We start from the raw sequence: 19,618 nt of genomic DNA, 5'->3' as shown, positions 1-19,618 counted from the left end.
GGAAACCTAGCAACCTATACATTTTTGAAAACTAGACACCCAGGGGAATCCAGGATGGGGTGACTTGACTGCCTCCCACCAGGGTCTGTTACCCAGAATCCCTTGCAAACCTAAAAAATTGTCAAAAAAAACACATTTTCCCCACATTTCTGTCGTGGAAAGTTCCGGAATCTGCGTGGATCCACAAATTTCCACCCACCCCGTGTTCCCCAAAGTCTTACGAGAAAAACGGTACCTCACTTGTGTGGGTCGGCCTAGTGCCCGCGACAGGAAACGGCGCAAAACGCAACCTGGTCACACCTCAATTTCGCAGTGAAAAATGACCCTTTTTTGGAAAAATGACTAGCTGTAGTTTTTGAACCCTAGCTCTGCGGGCACCTTGGGAAACCTAGCAACCTATACATTTTTGAAAACTAGACACCCAGGGGAATCCAGGATGGGGTGACTTGACTGCCTCCCACCAGGGTCTGTTACCCAGAATCCCTTGCAAACCTAAAAAATTGTCCAAAAAACCACATTTTCCCCACATTTCTGTCGTGGAAAGTTCCGGAATCTGCGTCGATCCACAAATTTCCACCCACGCCGCGTTCCCCAAAGTCTTGCGAGAAAAACGGTACCTCACTTGTGTGGGTCGGCCTAGTGCCCGCGACAGGAAACGGCGCAAAACGCAACCTGGTCACACCTCAATTTCGCAGTGAAAAATGCCATACATTTCTGAAAACTAGACACCCGGGGGCTTCCAGGGAGGTATGGCTTGCGTGGATCCCCCAACGTTTCCTTACCCAGAATCCCCTGCAAAACTCAATTTTAGCTGAAAAAATCACTTTTTTCACACTTTTTTGTGTGGGAAAGTTGTGGCATCACCGGGCTCACTCAAATTTCACACCTCCCAGCGTTCCCCTGGGTCTCCCGGTAAAAATGGTGCCTCACTTGTGTGGGAGGCCCAAGTACCCGCGACAGGCAAGGGCCCAAAACGTAGTGATGCGACATCAACATTGCCTATCTTAAAACCACCTGGTTTTGCAAGGGGGGTCTCTTGGGTTTTTGGCCCGGTGCATGGCGGCCATCTAGGGAAACCTACCAAACCCATACATTTCTGAAAACTAGACACCCGGGGGCTTCCAGGGAGGTATGCTTGCGTGGATCCCCCAACGTTTCCTTACCCAGAATCCCCAGCAAACCTCAATTTTAGCTGAAAAAATCACTTTTTTCACACTTTTTTGTGTGGGAAAGTTGTGGCATCACCGGGCTCATTCAAATTTCGCACCTCCCAGCGTTCCCCTGGGTCTCCCGGTAAAAATGGTGCCTCACTTGTGTGGGAGGCCCAAGTACCTGCGACAGGCAAGGGCCCAAAACATAGTGATGCGACATCAACATTGCCTATCTCAAAACCACCTGGTTTTGCAAGGGGGGTCTCTTGGATTTTTGGCCCGGTGCACGGCGGCCATCTAGGGAAACCTACCAAACCCATACATTTCTGAAAACTAGACACCCGGGGGCTTCCAGGGAGGTATGGCTTGCGTGGATCCCCCAACGTTTCCTTACCCAGTATCCCCTGCAAACCTCAATTTTAGCTGAAAAAATCACTTTTTTCACACTTTTTTGTGTGGGAAAGTTGTGGCATCACCGGGCTCACTCAAATTTCCCACCTCCCAGCGTTCCCCTGGGTCTCCCGGTAAAAATGGTGCCTCACTTGTGTGGGAGGCCCAAGTACCCGCGACAGGCAGGGCCCAAAACGTAGTGATGCGACATCAACCCAAGAGACCCCCCTTGCAAAACCAGGTAGTTTTGAGATAGGCAATGTTGAGGTCACATCACTATGTTTTGGGCCCTTGCCTGTCGCGGGTACATGGGCCTCCAACACAAGTGAGGCACCATTTTTACCGGGAGACCCAAGGAAACGTTGGGGGATCCACGCAAGCCATACCTCCCTGGAAGCCCCCGGGTATCTAGTTTTCAGAAATGTATGGGTTTGGTAGGTTTCCTGTTAGAAATGAGGGGGCTCTGGTTGACGCAAGTGTGTACCCACAACAAGCAGGGACCCTTTACTTCTTGTCAGGGCGAAGGATGACTCCCCAGAATAACCCCTGCTCACCCTCTAGGTGCGTGGCGCGAGCAGTCTAGGCTAAGTCTCAGGCGTACACGGTTAAGCAAATGCAATTACACATACAGTAAACCCCTTGCATGCACCACAAAAGGACACCAATCAGGAAGTATATAAAAATAAGCTTTTATGTAGATTCAGCAGATTCAATTACAAGGCCCAGTAACGTTGAACTGATGGGGCCACAACTCTTGGGTATACGGTAAAGTTCTCTTTGTTACGGAAAGTTCTTTAGGCGGGCACAAGGTAACTGTGGGCCTCAGCGCACTCCGTGCTGAGGCGGCGCCCGGGAAGCACACGGCAGATGACAGGGAAATCAGAACATTGCGGACCCTGGATCCGATGCGAGCTCGCGGTCGAGTTCGTAAGTACAGTACCTTGTTTCTTGACGCGAAGGCGGGTGCGGGATTTCAGCGGCTCTTCGACAGAACGGCGAGGCGGCGTCCGGGGCTCCCACACTTCACGATGGGGGTCTGATCTTCAGGCTCACGACAAGAGCGGGGTGTTGCAGGTGGCGGGTGAACAAAGAAGCCCTTGATAATCATTAACCTTACTACCCTTTACCCAACCATCCAGCGCTCTGCAAAAGAAAGTCACATACTCCACATACGTACTATTGGGAATCTTAGTGCAACCCCTGAACCTCTGTCTATATAACTCAGGGGTCAACCCATACCAAGTCATTAATGCTTCCTTCATATGGGAGTAAGAATTATGAACATCAGCAGGTAAATCTAACAGTGTGTCCCGCCCTTCACTCAGGAACCGTCCCCACAACCCCGCTCCCCAATCTCTCTCAGGGACCCGGTGGGAAGACATGGCTACCTCGTAGGCTCTGAACCACTGCCCGATGTCGTCATTCTTGAAGAACTCCTTCACTACATCCTTGGGAATATAAACTCTTGGTTCCGCCGGTACTGGCGGTGTGCTGCCACCAGAGGGATTAAGCTCCAAACTTTTTGCTTTCAGCTCCAGCTCCCTCAGCTTCATTTCATGCTCTAATCGTAGTTTCTTTTCTTCTATGGCTAATCTTTGTTTTTCCATATCCATTTGCCCATGAAGTTTTGCCATCTCTACTTCGTGTGCCCGGGTTGCTGCCCTGTCTGCCAACTCTTCTGGCGACTGGCCTCTGCCACACTCATGGACACTTTCTGGTGGAACCATTTCCACCTGATTCTCTGGTGCCTTTGACTCATACCAGGCCCTCAGCGCCTTCACGAGTTGGGCCTTGTTTTTCAATCCAGTTTGGGCAATCCTGAACTTGGAGCAAAAACCTTTCAATTCTTCATTGGTATGATTCTGAAGTGCGCCTTCTTCCCAATCTATGTCCTCAAAGCCAGAGATTATAGAAGCTGCCCTTCCAGCGGGAAGTGAACCAGGCATGGCTCTAACAACGGAGATTCTTGGCAAAACAAAAACAATTGCTAGTCTTGTGGCTGTGTTACTGGTCTGCTCTCACTACGTGGTGATCAGTGGTTCACTATACGCAAACCGCAAATGCAAATCCGTAAATCCTCACCGCTGCCACCAATGTTAGAAATGAGGGGGCTCTGGTTGACGCAGGTGTGTACCCACAACAAGCAGGGACCCTTTACTTCTTGTCAGGGCAAAGGATGACTCCCCAGAATAACCCCTGCTCACCCTCTAGGTGCGTGGCGCGAGCAGTCTAGGCTAAGTCTCAGGCGTACACGGTTAAGCAAATGCAATTACACATACAGTAAACCCCTTGCATGCACCACAAACGGACACCAATCAGGAAGTATATAAAAATAAGCTTTTATGTAGATTCAGCAGATTCAATTACAAGGCCCAGTAACGTTGAACTGATGGGGCCACAACTCTTGGGAATACGGTAAAGTTCTCTTTGTTACGGAAAGTTCTTTAGGCGGGCACAAGGTAACTGTGGGCCTCAGCACACTCCGTGCTGAGGCGGCGCCCGGGAAGCACACAGCAGATGACCGGGAAATCAGAACGTTGCGGACCCTGGATCCGATGCGCGCTCGCGGTCGCGTTCGTAAGTACAGTACCTTGTTTCTTGACGTGAAGGCGGGTGCGGGATTTCAGCGGCTCTTCGACAGAAGGGCGAGGCGGCGTCCGGGGCTCCCACACTTCACGATGGGGGTCTGATCTTCAGGCTCACGACAACAGCGGGGTGTTGCAGGTGGCGGGTGAACAAAGCGGGGCAGCCGGGCACGCAGATTACGTCCGGGCCGTCCGAGGCTTGGAGATGCTCACAAACGCCGATTCCGGCGGGAGGGTGAAGGTGCACAGCGAGCCTCCAGCGAGCGAGGTGACAGGGGCAGCCCAGCACAGCGTAGGGGGAGCGGCTCCGATCGAGCGAGGCTCTTCCCAAGGCGGGGGCGGCTAAGCAGTCCTGGTCACGGCTCAGGGAGGGACTGGGGCACGAGGGTCACAGCTCCGGCGAGGGAAAGGACACCACAGTCCAGCGGCAGGCGAGTGAAGATCAGGTAGAGCCCAATGGTCCTGGGGCTCAGTTCAGGGGGCAAGCTCAGTTCCAAGCCCTTGGAGATCGTTTTTGAAAAGCACAAGTCTTGAAAGTAAAAATAAAGCAAAGTCTTCAGCAACAGTTTCTCTTCTCCCCTTTGGCAGCAAGGTCACCACTGCAGGCCAATCCCCCAGGATAGGGACAGTCTTCCTCCTACAGCTTTCCCGGTGCCTCCTCCTCAGGCAGAGATTCTTCTTGGTCAAAAGCGGATCTAGTTTCTTAGGAGCAGGGCTCCTACATTTATACAGCAAATCTTTTGTTCTCCCAGGCCAGGGGGCCCTTGCCTAGTCCAGTCCGGTTTCTGAGCACTTTGTTTACGCGATGCAGGCTTCTTCTTTCAGAGTGCAGGGCAGAGTCATCAGACGCTCCACAGGGGGCGGAGCCGGCATTGAGGTGGCAGAGCACTGTCCTATTCAGAGCCTAGGAGTACTCCTCCCCCCCATCTACCTGTCGATCGGCCTATTCACCACCAGGCTACCTAGCCCTGCCCATCTGGGTTCCCCCAGCCCTGTCACTCATACCAGCCAGACATCAGATACACATCACGCAGAGGCGGGCTGAAATGTTTAGGCAAGCAAAGGCCAGCTTTCTAAAAGCGGCATTTGCAAACGCGGAATATTAAAATAAACCTTACGAAAAGATGTACCTTATTATTCCGAGTTCAGGCATACTAAACTCGATCTTCTACCATGTTCCCTGGGTCGGTTAGGATCATAGGGTGTAACAATCCAAGCCGCCCATACTGGCCTATGAGAACAGGGTAGCCTTGCAGTAGTGAACAACAAGATGGCGGTCATTCACTACTAGGACATGCCACGCATCCAGGCTTGTCCTACCTTAGGCTTACAACGCACCCTGCCCATGGGCCTACCAGAGGGGTGACTAACATGCAGCTAAGGGAAGGTTTTAGGGACCGGCAAGTGTGGGCACCTGCCAGTCAGCATGTCAGTACCAGACTGCATGCAGGTTCTGCGATGGCAGACCTTAGACATATTTTACCGGCCGCTTCTGTGGGTGGCACAACCAGTGCTGCAAGCCCACCAGCGGTGTTTGCATTTACATGCCCTGGCGCTCCTGGCGCCCTTTACTGGGGTCTGATAGTAAACCAAACAATCCAATCATGGAATCCAACCAACATATACAATTTACAAGGGAGCACTTGCACCGCGACACTGGTTGGCAGTGGCACAGCGCGCTGAGCGGCCAACACCATAAAATCACATGAGGCACAGCGACAAAAAGAGGAAGGGAGACTCACGCCAAGGTGCCAGGTCTAACATTTCCCTAGATGGCCGCCGTGCACCGGGCCAAAAACCCAAGAGACCCCCCTTGCAAAACCAGGTGGTTTTGAGATAGGCAATGTTGATGTCGCATCACTACGTTTTGGGCCCTTGCCTGCCGCGGGTACTTGGGCCTCCCACACAAGTGAGGCACCATTTGTACCGGGAGACCCAGAGGAACGCTGGGAGGTGCGAAATTTGAGTGAGCCCGGTGATGCCACAACTTTCCCACACAAAAAAGTGTGAAAAAAGTGATTTTTTTCAGCTAAAATTGAGGTTTGCAGGGGAGTCTGGGTAAGGAAACGTTGGGGGATCCACGCAAGCCATACCTCCCTGGAAGCCCCTGGGTGTCTAGTTTTCAGAAATGTATGGGTTTGGTAGGTTTCCCTAGATGGCCGCCGTGCACCGGGCCAAAAACCCAAGAGACCCCCCTTGCAAAACCAGGTGGTTTTGAGATTGGCAATGTTGATGTCGCATCACTACGTTTTGGGCCCTTGCCTGTCGCGGGTACTTGGGCCTCCCACACAAGTGAGGCACCATTTTTACCGGGAGACCCAGGGGAACGCTGGGAGGTGCGAAATGTGAGTGAGCCCGGTGATGCCACAACTTTCCCACACAAAAAAGTGTGAAAAAAGTGATTTTTTTTCTGCTAAAATTGAGGTTTGCAGGGGATTCTGGGTAAGGAAACGTTGGGGGATCCACGCAAGCCATACCTCCCTGGAAGCCCCCGGGTGTCTAGTTTTCAGAAATGTATGGGTTTGGTAGGTTTCCCTAGATGGCCGCCGTGCACCGGGCCAAAAACCCAAGAGACCCCCCTTGCAAAACCAGGTGGTTTTGAGATAGGCAATGTTGATGTCGCATCACTACGTTTTGGGCCCTTGCCTGTCGCGGGTACTTGGGCCTCCCACACAAGTGAGGCACCATTTTTACCGGGAGACCCAGGGGAACGCTGGAAGGTGGTTAATTTGAGTGAGCCCGGTGATGCCACAACTTTCCCACACAAAAAAGTGTGAAAAAAGTTATTTTTTCAGCTAAAATTGAGGTTTGCAGGGGATTCTGGGTAAGGAAACGTTGGGGGATCCACGCAAGCCATACCTCCCTGGAAGCCCCCGGGTGTCTAGTTTTCAGAAATGTATGGGTTTGGTAGGTTTCTCTAGATGGCCGCCGTGCACCGGGCCAAAAACCCAAGAGACCCCCCTTGCAAAACCAGGTGGTTTTGAGATTGGCAATGTTGATGTCGCATCACTACGTTTTGGGCCCTTGCCTGTCGCGGGTACTTGGGCCTCCCACACAAGTGAGGCACCATTTTTACCGGGAGACCCAGGGGAACGCTGGGAGGTGTGAAATTTGAGTGAGCCCGGTGATGCCACAGCTTTCCCACACAAAAAAGTGTGAAAAAAGTGATTTTTTTCAGCTAAAATTGAGGTTTGCAGGGGATTCTGGGTAAGGAAACGTTGGGGGATCCACGCAAGCCATACCTCCCTGGAAGCCCCCGGGTGTCTAGTTTTCAGAAATGTATGGGTTTGGTAGGTTTCCCTAGATGGCCGCCGAGCACGGGCCAAAAAGACAGTTGACCCCCTTGCAAAACCAGAACGTTTTGACATTGTTTCTACAACGTGAGAATTTCGGCACAATATTGCATGGACAATGTGACAGATATTTTGAGGTTTGCAGGACATTGAGGATAAAAAAACTTTTTGGAATTCACAAGAGAGACCTCACCATGAACTCCCATGGGTTTACGACAATATCTACAGTTGGTGGGTTATTTTTACATGAAACATACACCTTGGCAGAGAACTAAAAAGACAAAGATTCCTGCACAGCCATCTATTCCTCAAACGCACACACATACTGGTTGGATTTGGCACAAGGGCGAGTGATGGTTCAGTATATTAAATTTTATTAACAAGAGATTTCACAAAAATGAAATGCACTGTCAATAATTCAATGGAGAAAAAACTGAACCAATGACTCGCAGCTCGTGAGCTGTAAAGCCACGGCAAGGCACCAACCGCTTTACAGGCCATTCACACACCTTTCATACGTGATACACACAAGACCATTCGCACCACCAGGCACAAAAACAACACATTACAAAATTCACAAAAGGGACAAGGTACACCCTGCTTCAGAAAGGCAAATATTACTGCACAGCCATCTAATCCTCAAGCACACACACATACTGGTTGGATTTGGCACGAGGGTGAGTGATGGTTCAGAATATACAATTGTATTAGCAAGTGATTTCACAAAAATGAAATGCACTGTTAATAATTGAAAGGGCGAGAAACTGAACCATTGACTCACAGCTCGTGAGCTGTAAAGCCACGACAAGGCACCAACCTCTTTACAGGCCATTCATACACCTTTCATACGCGTGAGACATACAAAACCATTCACACTGCCAGCCGCGGGCCCATCACATAACAAAACTCACACCAGCACACAGCGCCATTCAAGGGCCCATCACTTTCACACGCCCACATTCCTGACACAGCAACTACACAAGCTGATGGATTGCGTGGGGTGGCACTCAGCTAGCAGTGTGTGTAGTGACCAGCAGCAAGTCACTACTCACACACAGCCAGCCGAGCGCCAGTCCACGCACACCGCTAGCTAAACACCAGTCCACGCACACCGCTAGCCAAGCGCCAGTCCAGGCACACCACCAGCCAATCGCCAGTCCATGCACACCGCCAGCCAAGCACCAGTCCAAGCACACCGCCAGCCAAGCACCAGTCCACGCACACCGCCAGCCAAGCACAAGTCCACGCACACCGCCAGCCAAGCACCAGTCCACGCACACCACCAGCCAAGCACCAGTCCATGCACACCGCCAGCCAAGCACCATTCCACGTACACCGCCAAAGAAGTGCCAGTCCACACACACTGCCAACACATTTAGGATTTTTTTAGACAAAAATAAAAACACAAACAAATCACAAATAGATACAAATCTACAAACACAAAATCAGAAACTAAACACATTGCACTAACGCCAACCTTGAAACAGAATCAAATTTTTCAAAGAATACAAACCAATCAGTTAACTTTACCACTCATGAATGCTCCCAAAAATTCTTTTGCGTATGGTACGCTCTAAAACAAGCAGGGACACACAGCCCAGGTTTAGATGGACAGTCGGGGCAGTACAAACGAATCTCCTTCCGCGTACCTCTTCGCCAACAGGCTCTGCATCTCCTAGTGGGAAAATCTTTTGCCGGTGTGGGAGGGATGAAATCAGGAAAGTGGCGATCTTTCATTCGAACCACATCCTCCACCACTCCAAATCTAGGAACACTTGCCTGTTCCACAACAACAAGGCTAGCTATCACAGAGTGCTGAAACTGAAGAAATGTCAACTTTGACGCAGGAGAACACTCCTTGAACACAATAAAAGCATTGAACATTGCTAATTCGAAGAAATGGATGGACAACTTCTTATACCAAACATAAGCCTTCCGAATAGCAGAGTAAGGTTCCAACCTCTGATCTACTCTGTCAACACCACCCATGTGCTTATTGTAGTCTAGAATGCACACAGGTTTGCGCACTTCAGCAACCTGACCCCAAACAGCCACAGGTGAAGTACTCTCATCATGGATGGTAGTCAGCATGTACACATCCCTCCTGTCCACAAATTTTACAGCTAGTAGTTCATCACTACACAAGGAACTGCACTGCCCCCTCTGAAGTTTTTTGCAAACAAGCTCTTTCGGATAACCTTTACGGTTAGAGCAGATTGTGCCACATGCAAAAGTGTCCACTTTATACAATTCCTTAAATAATTGCACAGCAGTATAGAAGTTATCAAGGTACAAATGGTGGCCTCTGTTAAACAGTCTTCTAGCAAGATCCCACACAATTTTCTCTGCAACTCCAAAAGTGGACGGAAAACCTGGGGGGTCAATAGTAGAATCTCTACCAGTGTACACACGAAAATTAAAAACATATCCTGTCCTACTCTCAGACAACATATACAGCTTAATTCCATTGCGTGCCCTCTTGCTCGGGATGTACTGCCTAAAAACCAAACGGCCCTTGAGCAAGACCAAAGACTCATCAATAGATATTTCTTTCCCTGGAGTATAGATCTCAGAAAATCGATCTACAAAGTGATCAAGAACGGGCCGAATCTTAAAAAGACGGTCACAGTCAGGGTGATCTCGTGGCAACGCCATAGAATTATCAACAAAATGCAGCATACGTAGCAAAAGTAAATACCGATTACGAGTCATAACTGCAGGAAATATGGCAGTTGCCAACAAGGGGCTAGTAGACCAATATGAAGCCAAGGTTGGCTTCCTTACCACACCCATCAATAAAGTCAAACCCAAAAACTTCTTAATCTCTTCCAGATATGTGGGAGTCCACCGGGTAGCTCTAGACTGGGGCCTAAGTTTGTCGCTGCTGTTCTTCAAAAACTGTTCAGCATACAAATTCGTCTGCTCAACAATCTCACCCAAAAATACATCATCCATAAACAACTGAAAAAACTGTATAGGCAAAAAGTTTTCAGAATTCACTGTACACCCTGCATCACCACTAAAGGCAGGCAACACCGGCTGCACCATGTTCGGATCAACCCAAAGTCCAGCACTTCCAGTAGGAAGTCTAGCAGCCTCAGACTGCAATCCAGATGCCTCTTGCACCATCGGCACAGCAGTTTCCTCCTCTAAGACAGGCACTTCATCCGCACTGAGAGTTGCTTCATCCACACCAAGAGTACCTTCATCTGCACTGAGAGTACCTTCATCATCCGATGATTCCATGTTGAGTGAAAACTCACTGCCAGAATCTTCCCCTCCCTCCTCTCCCTCATACGCACTGTCAGTTTCATAATTATGCTCAGAGGAAGATTCAAGAAGCATACTGACCACCTGTTGAGCAGTCATTCTTCGGCTAGCCATATTGCTTACTAATAAAGGTAACTTGTCAAACAAGTCAACAACAACAAACTCTTTGTAAAATAAGTAATAAACAAAAAGCACCTTTATCAAAAACTCAAATATACTCCAAAACAATACCACTCACTTGCCAGAGGCAGCTAAACTACTCACCACCACCAACTCTGTACAGACACAGTATGGATCAACAATATCCCACTAAAAAAGAAAGAGAAAAGCAATTACACATAAGACTATGGAAAACACATCGCAAAGAATTTCATGCTCAAACCACTAGCTAAATATGCCGCCATTATGACATCACTTACAAAAAAATTCATTCAGACATTATATTATTACTCATTTGGTGTAAATACAACAAAAAAATTCTTACCAAAACAATGCAACTACACAAAACTGCAGAACAGCCACTGTCGAAAAGCTTTAGACTAGAATAAAAAGAAGAAAAAAAACGTTATTGTAACATATGCATATAATGCTCTAGACCATCACGTACTGCGCAAAATTTATTGCTTGAACCTCCCACTTTCAAAAAGGAAAGATCGATGGCGCAATCCTTTACAAGCAACGCGGCGAGAATCTGGAACTGAGCCTCAGCTCCGGACCACCCCCTCCCTCTTCCCAGACCTTCAAAACTGACCTCAAAGTTCTCCTCCTGCAAAGACACTTCCAAACTTAATTCACACCCTCTCTATTGTGTGAAGGAAGTCTTTACATTATAGGAAATTCTGTTCTCCATGCCCGTAGAAGTGCCTTCCCAGTGTGTTCCTGTGTTTTGCGTGTCTGCCATTTATTGCACTTTTATACCTCTACTTGTACTTTGTACTCTTTTGTAAGTTGCACACATGTCACTTTTCCTCTTGTAACGTATTGTTTGCTACCTCTTGTATTTTGTTTACTTTTGATACATGCACAATTACCACCATTGCCTCATGTAACATAACGTTTGCTCTTGTTTTCAGAGTGTCTGCCATTTATTGCAGTATTTTACCTCATGTGACATCCATCAGAGAGCTGCGTGAATAATTACCTGGTAATCCCCTCATCACAGTGCAAACACCCACCCGAAATAGGTACCCAGTGAGGTCACACCGTTCGCATCGCCCTAACCTGCTCAAGGTTCCTGTGACCTCAGTGACAGTCACAGCGACTGGATCACTGTTGCTCTAGGGTGTGCTGCTTCGTAGGCCTGTCACCAACACTGGAGATGAACTTCAGTATTGATTGTGGTGGACAGGCCTTCAAGGATAACCCACAATTGACACCACTACAGTACACCTGCTTGTGCTAAGACATCAAGCCTTCTAAGGTCTAGTGGGGCCTTCTACGGTCTAGCATGGGAATGTGCTCCCTCAGTACAGTGGTGTGGTGGACTGGTCATGAATGCTGAACCCGGTTCCCCATTTCCAAATTCAACAGCTCCGGCCATAGTGCCACATCCCCACTGAACGCCATACTTGCCCACTGAGAGAAACTCGCACTGCCTTCAGCTATAACCTAATTGTGCCCGCTATAAACACTTGGATGTGGCTCAATTCAAATTATGCACTTGATAAGAGTAATATACGCTGCCTTCAGAAATCAGCGAGTGGTTTCACCTGAAAAGTAATGGACATGACTAGAGGGCCCTGAAGGGAACCGTTTCACTGTCCATTGCTTACATCCTTACAAAACATAAGCAGTATGGTAGACCACATCCATAAACACAGAACCATGGTGCACATTGTGTTTTCCAATTCACCCATCAACCAGGTATTGCAGTACCTCCAGGAATGGTACACTCTCCCACCCTGGAAACAACAATGCTGTTCAAAGGAAGACGAGAAAACGAAAGTAGCACTACACTGGCAAACTCTGATGCTGGTGTACTTGGATGCAAATAAAATCAATCTGGCCACTTTGCAACCCCTCTGTCTTACTTTATTTCGCCCCCCCTGGGAACAACAATGCTGTTCAAAGTTAGACGAGAAAACGAAAGTAGCACTTCACTGGCAAACTCTGTGATGGTGGTGTATTTGGATGTAAAATTTAAAAAAACAATCTGGCCACTTTGCAACCCCTCTGTCTTACTTTATTTCGCCCCCCCTGGGAACAACAATACTGTTCAAAGGAAGACGAGAAAACGAAAGTAGCACTTCACTGGCAAACTCTGATGCTGGTGTACTTGGATGCAAATAAAATCAATCTGGCCACTTTGCAACCCCTCTGTCTTACTTTATTTCCTCCCCCCTGGGAACAACAATGCTGTTCAAAGGAAGACGAGAAAACGAAAGTAGCACTTCACTGGCAAACTCTGATGCTGGTGTACTTGGATGCAAATAAAATCAATCTGGCCACTTTGCAACCCCTCTGTCTTACTTTATTTCGCCCCCCCTGGGAACAACAATGCTGTTCAAAGTTAGACGAGAAAACAAAAGTAGCACTTCACTGGCAAACTCTGTGATGCTGGTGTATTTGGATGTAAAATAAAAAAAAAACAATCTGGCCACTTTGCAACCCCTCTGTCTTACTTTATTTCGCCCCCCCTGGGAACAACAATACTGTTCAAAGGAAGACGAGAAAACGAAAGTAGCACTTCACTGGCAAACTCTGATGCTGGTGTACTTGGATGCAAATAAAATCAATCTGGCCACTTTGCAACCCCTCTGTCTTACTTTATTTCGCCCCCCCTGGGAACAACAATGCTGTTCAAAGGAAGACGAGAAAACGAAAGTAGCACTTCACTGGCAAACTCTGATGCTGGTGTACTTGGATGCAAATAAAATCAATCTGGCCACTTTGCAACCCCTCTGTCTTACTTTATTTCGCCCCCCCTGGGAACAACAATGCTGTTCAAAGTTAGACGAGAAAACGAAAGTAGCACTTCACTGGCAAACTCTGTGATGCTGGTGTATTTGGATGTAAAATAAAAAAAAACAATCTGGCCACTTTGCAACCCCTCTGTCTTACTTTATTTCGCCCCCCCTGGGAACAACAATACTGTTCAAAGGAAGACGAGAAAACGAAAGTAGCACTTCACTGGCAAACTCTGATGCTGGTGTACTTGGAAGCAAATAAAATCAATCTGGCCACTTTGCAACCCCTCTGTCTTACTTTATTTCGCCCCCCCTGGGAACAACAAAGCTGTTCAAAGTTAGTCGAGAAAACGAAAGTAGCACTTCACTGGCAAACTCTGTGATGCTGGTGTATTTGTCTACAAATAAAATCAATCAGGGCACTTTGCAACCCCTCAGTCTTACTTTATTTCACCCCCCACCCCCCTACGCTAGCAGCACCCACCGATCGCAATATATCCCCCCTCCCCAGCCCCAAAACTTACCTTTACTCTCCGACGCGCAGGAAGCAAATGGCTTCCTGCGCCTCGGAGAGCAAAGGGGAAGCCTCCGATGACGTCAGCGCGCCTCGCGCGCTGACGTCATTGATGACGCGGGCGGGGGGGCGGGGGGAGGCAGGGGAAGGTCTTTCCCTTCCTCCCCAGTAAAAAAAAAAGATCGACCAATCACGGGGGGAGCGCCAGCGCTTCCCCCGTGGGTGGGTCTCATGACGAGATGGTCTCGTCATGGGCACAGCGCGACTGTGCTCCATGACGAGACCATCTCGTCATGGGCACAGAACGGGTTAATACCGCAAGTGCTGAGAACCCAATCTCACATAAATAGGATGTGCTGAAAGGCAAGAGAGTTTTGATAGCAGTTTCTCTCAAAGCTGAATATTCTGCAGACATTTTGAGCCAAAACAGTGACTGTAAATTCTAAAAGTGTTTACATCTAATATTCAGAAATAGTGATGTGTGGTTTCACTGTTGTAACAAAGCAGCAGCCCACTAATTTTACAGCGAATATCTGTGATATCTTCCAATATCTCATAGACGAGGACCCATTTTGGTCTAAACTTTTTTTATGGTTGTTACAAGAAACATAACATTTCTCTGCAAATAGTAATACTCTCTCTCACATCAATCACATTAAACAGAAATGAAACAAAACGGTATTTACAAGAATCTGTTTAGGAATTATTCCAGGCCATCAGGGCAAAACAAAGTTGCCTCTATCAAGGGGCCCCCTGAAAGGCTGGATTGCAGTGCATGTAAATGTATCCTTTTGTAATTTAGGACAAAAACCTTGATGGGGCACGACATACCCATACTTGTGTACAGGGGCGCAACTAGACCCGAACTTCAGGTCGAGGCTAAGACTTCCAGTCAAGGCTGGCTCTAGCACTTATCGCACACAGTGCAACAGTCTGTTTTAGTGCCCCTCCTCCATTTCCTCCTTCTCCATGAATTCCCTCATTACCACTCACTAACAATTAACCTCATCTCTCTATAGAACCTTTCTGGCAAACATTTCATTTTTTATAGCACTACTCATGGTTTACTCACACGGTGGGCCCGATTCACAGAACTAACTTAAGACAAAATCCTAAACTTACTACCATTTTGGTATTCACAGAAGGCACTTACTCATTTTGGTATTCACAGAAGGCACTTACTCATTTCAGTATTCACAGAAGTTAGGAGTCCTAACTTTAGGACGCCTAAATGCCTTCTGTGAATACCGAAAGTCTTAAAATTAGGATTTTTCTCAGTTTAGTAGTAGTATAGTTAGGACTCCTTACTTTAGGACTCCTAAATGCCTTCTGTGAATACCGAAAGTCTTAAAATTAGGATTTTTCTCAGTTTAGTAGTAGTAAAGTTAGGAGTCCTAACTTTAGGACTCCTAAACTGAGAAAAATCCTAATTTTAAGACTTTCGGTATTCACAGAAGCCATTTAGGAGTCCTAAAGTTAGGACTTCTAACTTCTGTGGATACCGAAGTGTGTAAGTGTCTTCTGTGAATACCAAAATGAGTAAGTGCCTTCTGTGAATACGAAAATGGTAGTAAGTTTAGGATTTTGTCTTAAGTTAGTTCTGTGAATCGGGCCCTCAGTTCTTTGATCTGCATTGTACACATTCTTTGTAGCAGGCACATTAACCCTCTGCGCTGTCTGGGTGGCAGGACTACCCATGTGAGTGCACGGTGAGCCAGGGTAAGAGGAGTGACTGCAGGGTGAGTGAGGTGACCATATGAATTTGGGTGCGGATGTAAGTGCAGAGTGGGACGAATGAATGTATGGGTAATGATGGGCTTATTTGAGTGAGATTCCAGATTGAGCAGTGAGGGGGACAGGTGAGTGAAGTGTCATGAGTGCAGGTTGAGTAGTGTGCTCGTGTGACTGCAGGGTGAGGTATAGGGTGAACAGCGCAAGTGAGTGCAGAGTGATCACTGTGAGTGCAGAGTGAGCGGTGTACTCATGTGACTGCAGGGTAAGTGAAGGGAGATTGGTGTGAGTTCAGGGCGAGTGGCATACGTGCAGTGTGGTCACTGTGAGGGCAGGGTAAGTGGGTGAATGGTGTGAGCGCATGGTGATCAGTGTGAGTGTATTGTGATCGCTGTGAGTGCAGGGTGAGCAAAAAAGTGAAGGGTGAGAATGAGGAGCGAGTTGTCTGAATGCATGGTGCAGTCCTAGATACTTGAAGTAACTCAGCAGGTTATTGACGGCAGTGTAGGGTTTCAGATATGTTAAACTATTGCTATTATGGCATTAACCAGGGTTCAGGGTGGAGGAAATAAATGTGCTGATCTTGCAAAAAACTTCCAGTTTTATAATTAGGGTTGCCAGCTCATTATTTTGATGTCCCAGGAGGTTTAAAAATAAGCAGTCACCTAAAGCTGTATTGTCAGCACTCGTCTGTGCATACTTCGAACAGCACATATAAATAGAAAGCACTTTTAATTATGTTCTAGGGCTGCTTGAATGATCCATGACTGATAATAAAAGGGAAGAAAGACAGAAAAGTAACAGTACAAAGAAATAAATACTTCTAAGTAATTTGCAGGCTGTTTAAACAACACATGGCTGGCTGGCATTTTTCTTTTGGCAACTTGAAGCCCTTTAGCCCTGTGGGGCATCGTGTGCCTGCCTGTGTAATTGTAAAAGAAACTTTGTCTCCTTTCTGCTAAGAGCTAACCCTCCCAGGACGGGGTTAAATTAATCGAGCTGAAATTCTTCAGCTGCAGTGTGAGGCAGGATGTCTCCTAAAACTGAAAGAAAGTAACAGTCATTTCAGCTGCAGTGGAAGGCAAGGAGTCTCCTCTGCTCTATGAAATTGAACCAAAGGAAAAGGACTGTCTGTTTGCTTTCGATTTTATCAGAGGAGACTTTCACCTTCCACTGCAGCTGAAGCATTTCAGCGCTACGAATTAACCTCCCTCATGGGACGATTAAAAAGAACTGTTCGCTCTTAACATGACAAAGCATGAGCCCCATTTAATTCCCTCCCGCCCCCCTCCAACCCTCTGTTACCGGAGTTCTGCCCAACAAAAATTTCCATTTGAATTGGGGAAGACTTGCGACGCGGGACAGGAAAATACAAGCAAAGGTAAGATTTCAGGGTGGAGTGCGCGCCCCCACTGAGATGGTGTTGCGCTCCCCTGGGGGGCCGCGCCCCACAGATTGAAGAACTCTGTTCTAGGGAGATTATTAAGTGCACGTTGGACTCTACAAATGAGTCCGCCAACCCCTGCCAGTGCCTAAGACTCTAGCTGTCAAAGATTGCTTTAAGTCATGGTTCATTTGCTCCTCTACTGAATCACCCACAGGCCTGTATGGAGACGAAAACTGTACCAACACCCTAGAGACTTAATTGCATCATTGTAAGCCTTAGAGGCAAACGCAGGACCTTGGACTGAATGGAAGGTGCTACAGGCAAACGTTCCGACAAAGACACGCATATCCCTAATGACTTTTCGAGTGTCAGCACTGCGTTGCGGCCAAAGGAATCAAGTGCATGGATCCACTGCAACCATAATATGCTTATATGCAGTGTCGGACATCAAAGGACCGCAATGATCAAGATAAATACAACCAAACGGTTTAATCGAAATGAATAGCTGTGGATGTGCGACCATAGAGGGCTTAATTTGTTGACAAATGTCACAAGACAATACATATTTACAGGTTTGTTTGTATAAACCGCGCCACCAATAACGTTGCTGCAAAATAGAAACTGTTGCAGAAACTCCGGCATGTGCATAAGCCATACTTTCATGTGCGGCAATGATCAATGGTAGTCTTTGGTCCTCGTTGGCAATCAGCCGATCCCCAACGGGTGGAATAGTTGCAAATGGAACTTGATCAGGAGATAAGTGATATGAGTAACGTGAAGGAAAACCTTGTGGGAACTCCATTCCAACCTTTTTTGCAGCAATAGTGGCAAGAATAGCATTATCTATTTTAGCCATATACCTAGTAACTGCTGCTACTGATCATGTGGCAACTGCACATTTGGCTGCCTCATCAGCCAAAGAATTACCAAGAGCATGTGCTCCCACTATCTGATGGACAAGAGTATGGATGACATGTGTGAGTGGCAAACGTTCCTTTAGTTCGGCCACTCGAACCCAAAGCATTTTTTGCTTCATTGCGCTACCTTTGGCGTCTCGATAATCATTCTGAGACCAAAAGAATAAATTGTCATTGAGAGCCTGCACATTGTAGTACGAATCACACACAACAAGAGTAGATACATCAGGATCAGCACATTCTAGAGCTAAGATCAAAGCACGTAGCGCCGCCAATTGAGCCATACAGTCACCAAGTGACTGTGTGTGCACTATGGAAAATTTAAACCTCCCATCAACAATTGAGCCTGCCACTATAGTGCAGGCCGCCCGCCGAATAAGCATACTTAGAACCAAAGGCTGGCTGAGCAGAACCGTCGGTATAGATGATACATTTGTATTGATCAAGAGGAAGCAAAGACAATGGAGGAGGATGAACGTGTTCATACTGTAAAAACTCCTGTGTCTGCAAAGAGCGGTCAAAGATAAAAGTGATGTCAAGGAACTTGCCCATTGTATCCAACAGGGATTTAAAGCTTTAGAATTGAGAACATTCGCCTTTGTCACTGCCTCCAAAGCAGGTACAGGTGAGACCATAAGAATGCGTTTCCCTGTCCCAGAGAGCATTCTTACAGAATTACCATCTTTGCACAGTAGTCAAAAAAAATTCAACTGTGGAAAAGTGAATTTCTGCAGATGTGTACAAATGTGATTTGTAAGCTATTGGTACTGTGTCACCTTCATTGAAAGTTAAATAAGTGAAACCTACAGTCCCTGCCACTCTTCTTATGGCCAAGTTTGTAGTATTGTCACGTGTTAACAAGAAGTTGGTCGCAAGCAGATCAGACTGCAAAGACCGAAGAATTCTGTTTTTTCCGGATGCCAACTGGAAGACGAGAAAGTGGGTTGTATAAACGGAGGTTGCAATTGTGCACAGTTCTCCAGAAAGTGGGGATCCAACCCCCAACTCTTTATTCAGTTTGTATCCCAGGAAAAGTACCGCCAAGCAGGCGATATGGGATTTTGCCAAGTTGAATTTGTTACCCTTATCGGCAAAACTCAGTATGATATGATCTACGCGCACACAAGATGCAGTATTAATTAGTCATAGGTCAAGTGGATGTCATCGACGTAAGAGAATGCATTAGGATCAATATCATGCAAAAGCGACACAATACACGCCGCAAAGGCACCGGCACTATTCTATAGCCCATAGGCAAACGCGTAAATCTTTTTTGATTGCCGACAGCTGTGAATACTGTCCAATCATGGCTTTCAGAAGCCAAATTGTGACTATAAAATCCATTGGTAACATCCAGTGTTTTGTTTTTTTTGCGAACGATGTTATTCACTAACGCAGAGCTGTGTGTGTTCTGGACTGCAAATGTACGAACGTGACTGTTTAAATGTCTGTAATCTAAAACAATATGATACAA

At 47.2% G+C, this 19,618-nt stretch overlaps 1 protein-coding gene across 1 annotated transcript in view; it reads left to right on the top strand.

Moving 5' to 3' along the window:
• The window catches only part of LOC146784520 (disintegrin and metalloproteinase domain-containing protein 9-like), a 1,652,657-nt gene that overhangs the window by 811,533 nt on the left and 821,506 nt on the right, over nt 1-19,618 (top strand). The window lies entirely within an intron of this gene.

The sequence above is a fragment of the Triturus cristatus genome, chromosome 11 (assembly GCF_964204655.1).
Source record: "Triturus cristatus chromosome 11, aTriCri1.1, whole genome shotgun sequence".
Taxonomy (NCBI): Eukaryota; Metazoa; Chordata; class Amphibia; order Caudata; family Salamandridae; genus Triturus; species Triturus cristatus.
Note: the sequence above shows the minus strand (reverse complement) of the source record. Positions and strands in the feature narration are given on the sequence as shown.